This window comes from Furipterus horrens, unplaced genomic scaffold, assembly GCF_987537825.1.
Source record: "Furipterus horrens unplaced genomic scaffold, mFurHor1.1.pri manual_scaffold_3, whole genome shotgun sequence".
NCBI classification, from domain to species: Eukaryota; Metazoa; Chordata; class Mammalia; order Chiroptera; family Furipteridae; genus Furipterus; species Furipterus horrens.
In genome coordinates this window covers 109,618,949-109,625,754 of record NW_028327173.1, presented here as the reverse complement: position 1 = coordinate 109,625,754, position 6,806 = coordinate 109,618,949, and the positions used below count along the sequence as shown (strand labels likewise).

At 36.7% G+C, this 6,806-nt stretch overlaps 1 protein-coding gene across 1 annotated transcript in view; it reads left to right on the top strand.

Annotated features, from left to right (window-relative positions):
* The first annotated feature begins 1,571 nt into the window (after positions 1–1,571).
* LOC150015733 (leucine-rich repeat-containing protein 49) overlaps positions 1,572–6,806 on the top strand; it is an 81,920-nt gene continuing 76,685 nt past the window's right edge. Inside the window, exon 1 of the mRNA XM_090271817.1 lies at positions 1,572–1,622. The gene's annotated coding sequence lies outside the window, so the exon portion shown is untranslated. The remainder of the gene's footprint in view (positions 1,623–6,806) is intronic.

The window sequence follows — 6,806 nt, the reverse complement described above, 5'->3', positions numbered from 1 at the left end:
TTACTTTTATAATCAGGGGAGAAAAGGAAGACACAAAGGACTGACTATGGGAAAGGATGCTGATATAATTTCTTTCCATGTTTAAGAGTTTTGTTGCATAATTTTGGAATAAGATGAGGTTTAAAATATATACTAATATTATTTTAATTCCATGCTTGTTATGAAGGTAAGGTAAAAAGTGAATGTTCCACCCTACAGCCTCTAGCCTCAGTTGCAAAAGCAGAATTGTGTTGAGAATTTTATATTTTTTAATAAGCCTCACCAATGCTTCTGATGCCCAGCCATTATTAGAAGCTACTGAAATATAGAAGAATTAATATTTTAAAAATGAAGAAGACTGTATGATTTGTCAACATCAGACATATGATAAGTATTGGTGAAAATGTGGAGCTAAGGGAGCTCCATGACTGCTAGTGGGAATGTAGGTTGATAAAATCATTTTTAAAACTCTGGCATTATCCATTCAGTTGAACTTACTAGCATATTTTATAACTGAGCAATTCCACTTCTAAATATACATATACTCCATAGAAATGCTTAACGTGTTCATCTGAATGGACTTAGCTGCACTATTTAAATAACCCAAACTGCAAACAGTCAAATGTGCTCCAATAGTAGAATAAAATAAATTTAATGCTATTTTTATATAACAGAATACTGCCCAGCAACAAGAACCATCAAACTGCAAATACATCCATATGAATTAATCTCAAGAAACAAAATGTGGAGCAAAAGAAACCATATTCAAGTGATGGCATTATTAATTCACTTACATAAAGTTCAAAAACAGGCTAAACTTATCTGTAGTGTTGGAATTAGGAGAGTAGTTACTTTGGAGAGAAGCAATGGCTCTAAGAGGACACAAGGTGGTAGCATTGGGATACAGTAATGTTTTGTTTCTTAATCTGCTATTGGTTACGTGGGCATGTTCAATTTGTGCAAAGTTGAACTGTGCACTTACGATTTGTACACTTTTCTATGTGTTGATATGCTGATAAAAAGTTCAAATAAAACTGTAGAACCATTAATAGAAGGAAGTTCTTCCAAATAATAAAATTGTTCCGTGATCCATGAACTGTCAAAGAGGAATTTGGTCTGTGGTTGTGTGTGGAGCCTGCTTGTACTGACTCGCTAAACCAATGCATCAAAAGGTCAGGAGTTCAATTTCCTGGTCAGAGCCCATAGGGAGGCAACCAGTCGATGTTTCTCTCTCACATCAATGTTTCTCTCTCCCTCTCTCTCTCTCTCTCTCTCCCCCTTCATCTTTCTCTAAAATCAATAAACATGTCATTGGATGAAGATTTTTAAAATGTATCAATATAGATGATTACTTGTTATGGAGTACCAGAAGGAAACAGGAAAGTGAAAGAAAATGGAAAAGGGAGGAAAATAGAGAGAGAGAAAAAATATGGGTTTTTCTTGCTGTAATGTTAAGACTGATTATTGGGTTCAGCTGTTGTTAGCCTGTTCCTTTGTTGTTGTTCTTTTTTTTAATCCTCACCCGAGGATATGTTTATTGATTTTAGGGAGAGAGGAAGGGGGAGAGAAACATCGATGTGAGAGAAATATCGATCAGTTGCTTCTCTTGGGCTCCCGGACCAGGGATGGAACCAGCAACCTAGGTATGTGCCCTGACTGGAAATTGAGCCCTCAACTTTTTGGTCTACCAGCAGACGCTCCAACCAACTGAGCAACCTGGCCAAGGCTGTACCATTTTTTAATCAAGGTCCTCATCTTTTTACCTAAATATTTTAGCACTCATTGATGATTGTTATCTGGAACCATTTCATTAGGAATTACAAATGGTGTTTTTTTAATGATTCTTTGGGTTTTTTAAAAATTGTAATTCTATTTAAAAAAACCTTTATTATCTTTTTAGTTACCCCAAAGAAGAGTTTGTACAGGAAACGTGAGATAAATGCTTAATTTCTTTTATCTTCATCCATTGCCTTTGACTTTTTAATTTTAATTAATTTTTTTATCTCTAGAAGTTCTGTCTTTGAAAATGTTTTTACTCATATTTTCAAACCTGTTTTATTTCTTGAAATATGCTATAGTTTTTTTTTTGTTTTTTATTTTATTTTTTTTTAAATGATTTAATGTGTTTTATTGATTAAAATATTACATTTGTGCCAATTTCCCTTCCCTCTGCTCCCCTCCACCCGGTGGCCCCCCTCCCTCCAGTTGTCCCCCCCTTTTAGATTATGTCCATTAGTTGTGCATACAGTTCCTCCCAACCTCTCTCCGTCTATTCCATTCCCTCCTACTTTGATCCCCAATTCCTATATCATCTCCCTCCCTTTCCCCATTCCCCCTCCCTGTTGACCTCCCCCCAATATGCTTCCCGTACCCACAGTTCCTCTTTCCCTCTCGTTGCCTATTTAGTTTGCCTTTGTTTCATCTCCCTAGCTTCTGTTTTTTTTTTAAACCAGTCCCTTTAACATCTCATATAACAGTGGTTTGGATCTAATGAACTCTTTCAGTTTTATTTTGTCCTGGAAACACTTTCTCTGTCCTTCTATTCTGAATGACAATTTCGCTGGATAGAGTATTCGTGGTTGTAGGTTTTGGATTTTCATTACTTTGAATATTTCTTGCCAGTCTCTTCTTGCCTGTAGGGTTTCCCTTGAGAAGTCAGCTGATAGTCTAATTGGGACCCCTTTGTACATAATTCTTTTCTTCTCTCTTGCTGCTTTTAAGATTCTCTCTTTATCTTTAATTTTTGACATTTTGATTATAATGTGTCTTGGAGTGGTTCTCCCTGGGTCCAGTCTCTTGGGAACTCTCCTTGCTTCCTGGACCTGCAGGTCTATTCCCTTTCCCAAGTCTGGGAAGTTCTCCTTTATTATATTTTCACTCAATTTTTCAAGTTCTAGTTCATCTTCCTCATTCTCTGGCAAACCAATGATTCTTATGTTGGGCCTTTTATAGCTGTCCCAGAGGTTTCTGATCCTTTCGTTGTTGCTTCCCATTTCCTCTCTCTGCATTGGTTGACTGCTTGTTCCTTCTCCAAATTCCAGTTTGTTGAAATGAACTCTGGATTTTATTTCCTTTCCTTCTATCTCGTATGCGGTTTTGTTCCTTTCGTTATGAAAGTTTTTCGCTTCTTTCATATCTTTTTCCTGCTCTTTTGTGAATTCTGTAAGCCACCTGATAACAATGGCCCAGAACTGAGCCTCTGACAGGTTTCTTATCTGTTCATCTGTCAGGTTCTCTATCTGCTGCCTGGTGAGTTGTGTTACCGGTATTTCTAAAGTTGCCTGCCTCATTTTGACAGATGCTTTTTGTTTTCTTGGGCTGGCTGTGGGGGCAGTGCCTGCGTACGCGTCACAAATTAGCGACCGGCGCCTGCTTGTCCGCGACCTATTTCGCAGCCCTGTGGTGCTTTCTGTGGGGGCGGGGGTCCAAGATGGATTCACACAGTTATTCAGCTAGGAGACCGGGATCCGTCCTCCCGCCCCCCTGGGCCTCACTGTTCAAGGCGATGCGACGGCCGCTCTCCCCAGCACCGGAGTCGCGCACCGCCAGGGGCTTGCGTAGCCGGGACTCCTCGCCGCCCGCCGCTCCGGGTGCGACCGCAAACAGCACTGCCCACTTTAACTCTTACCTGCCCAAATGGCACCGTTGGTTTATAACTTCATATGTTGGACTTCCGTGTAGTTTTATTTTCTGGAATTTCTAGTTATCCTTTGTTTTGAAGTAGTTGTATTCCTGTATAGTTGTAGAGGGAGACCTAGCGTGTCCGTCTAAGCCTCCATCTTGGCCGGAAGTCATGCTATAGTTTTTTAATACTCTGTTTGTTAATCCTATTACTGAAGAAATTTGAGCTAATCTGACTATGTCATATATTTCTGCTAGCTGTCAGAGTGCTTTATTTCCTTTTGAACTATGAGGTGTTTTTATTTTCTTTCTTGGTGCTTTACCTTTGGGAATTATTTTGGGGTTTTATGAAGGTAGGTTCCTCCATAGAGGAGTTTCACTTGTTTTTATAAAATGTCAATAGACATATCCAGCCTGAGAGCTCTTAAAAATATATCATATATTAATTAAGTTCTCTTATTGAAATATTTTACATCATCCATTTAGTGTGGATTTATGCTTCAAGTAGAGATTTGTGATTATAAGTCATCAAAGAAGAGTTTTCTTCCGCTTCTACTTAACCCCAAATTTTGAGATAGGCATTATTTTGGGGGTAGTAAGAAAGTTTTAAATGAATTCATCCTATGTTGAGGGTCTAGCCCTTGGTGTCTCAGATTTATGGACAACTCTCCAGCTTGGGGGGACCCCGGGTGTTGTCTTTGGTCCCTTGGCCTTGAAGATCATGTAAGCCAAAGCTTAAGTTTAGTAAATACCCTCACAGCAAAAAGGTCAATTTCAATATTCTGCTTACCTCTCTGACTGCCCACATTTTTTGAGGGGGGGTGCTCTGTGTGTTTTTCATCTTTTAGCAGGTTATGAATGCATTTAATTTTTTAAATATATTTTATCCATCATTTTTACTTGTTTTTAGCGAGGACCTCAGTTCGCAAACTTAGCTCATTTTATCAAAAATACAAACACCATTATGTGCTCCTTTCTTTAACTGTGCTTCATTTCTTAATACTTAAGTATATATTATAGATCTTTCTAATTATTTTGTGTTTGTTCAGTTGTGTATGCTTCAGTCCTGTTGAGCAAACTGAATTTATTGTTTTATTTCATTTCACTTAGTAACTATTCAATAAAATTCTCACTGATCTGTATAAAATAACTGAGCTTTTTATTAAGATTACTTCAGAGTACATGGTAGTTTATTGATATGAAGGAATAAGACCCCATTTTCTAAAGCACCTAACTTGCTTTTAGGGGACAACTTTCTAAATGGAGAAATTTGACTAATATTTGGGAATTGTTAGTTAAATATCTGTGTCATATACATACATATATGGCAATTTTATTTTTTCTCTGTACTTTATCAAGTAAGGATAAAATGATCTAAAAATATTTTCTTTTCCTTTTGAGGTGTGAGTTTGGTCAGGAGGGACAGATTGCCCCTCTATAGGTTCTTCAGCAGATAGGAAGCAGATGTGGCCTTGCAAGGAGACTGCTAGGGGAGAAACAAATGTATGAGTAATCTGGAAAAAGATTAAAGTCAAATTATGAGTTAAATGTCAGCCTTTGGACCAAAGCTTTTTCATTCCTGGTATTCTGAACAGGCAAGCAACTGAGTATTCTTAAAAAAAGAGAGAGAGAGACTGTTCTTCAAAGTAGTACTACTTCACTATAATTACTGCTCTAGTTCCAGGTGATTTTTTGATTTTGTTTTTTGTATTTATTTTTAAATAATTTGATTTTGATTTTGTTTGGTTAGTTAGACTTTCACCTTTGATTTGGCTGTATTTGTACTCTAAAAGCATTGTTTTGTTTGACTAGAGAATATCTTTAAAATCATATGCATTTGTCCGTGCATTTGTAGGAATGTCTGGCATGTTTATTGGTCAAATGCCTTGCAGATGGAAATAAAATTTTGTGAGGAATCTTGTGGATAAAATACAGATATATTTTTACTTTAATAAACCTATTCAAAGCCTAAAGACTTCAGTCAGGGTGTCAATATTAGCAGCTGATCTGGGAAGAGTTGCCAGGATAGTAGTACCTGCTGAGGATTGCAATGATTTTCCCATTCCTGGTGCCTCTTTTTGGTTGTGCTTAAATTATCCACTAGCTGTATACTAGATGGACATTGACAGGTCTTCTAGATCTCTAAAGTGCTTCACGATTCACTGTTTTATTCTGTATCCACAAATGTGCTTTATATTGGAATGCAATCAGGATACTTGTTAGATTTGTGTATATCCCCACCCATTTGATAATTATTAGACTAATTCCACTCCCCAAAGAAATACTTGAGATGTAGGGTTGGGAACAGTTATAACTAATTTAAAGTTATACTTAGCAATAAAATACAAATCATAGATCTTCTGTAGTCTAGCTTATGAATAAATAGTAAATGATAACAAAATTGGAATTTACTTACAATAAAATGAAATTTTCCAGCTTCACTTCTTTCTTTATGGATATGTTATTTACACTTTTAAAATGCATCTACCTGATTATGGACAGATATCAGGTCATAAGGATTCTTAAATAGCATGATATCTTTTCAACAATTCTAAGGATAGAGTTAGAAAATTAATTTATTATTTTTTAAAATCGAGGATAAGCCCTTTAGAATCATATCAATAAAACATTCTTTTACTCATTCACCAAGCTTTACTGAACAAGTTATTAAATGCTAGGTACTAAGTTGGGGCACTGGTTATAGCACCGTTCTAGCCCTCAAGAACCTTCTGTTTAATTCTGTTCAGATATGCTGAGCCACTGAAGAAAAATGCTCTTCATCATAGACCACCTCTACTTGCTCTGTTGCCTGTGCTGCTCACATTAGTTAATATCTTAAGGTTGAAATTAGTCATCTGATCCTATGGTGGTTGGAGACCACCAGAGTAAAATAGGTGAAAAAGTGATCTGCCAAATATGTATTTTTTTATACTTTAAGTTTCTTTGTAAATCTACTTATTTAGATATAATTTACATGTAATAAAATGCACCCATTTTAATTGTGAAGTTCAATGAATTTTGACAAAGTATATCCTGTAACCACCACCTCATTCTCCTGACAGAGAAACCTGGTTGTTATTCTAGATCCTTCACTTCCTCATATTCAAATGACTACTGATTTCTGTCTATGCTGTGCTCTGAAATCCAGTTGCCTTCCTCTTCACTCATGGCTACTACCTATGTTAGGCTCTTACTGTTTTTCACCT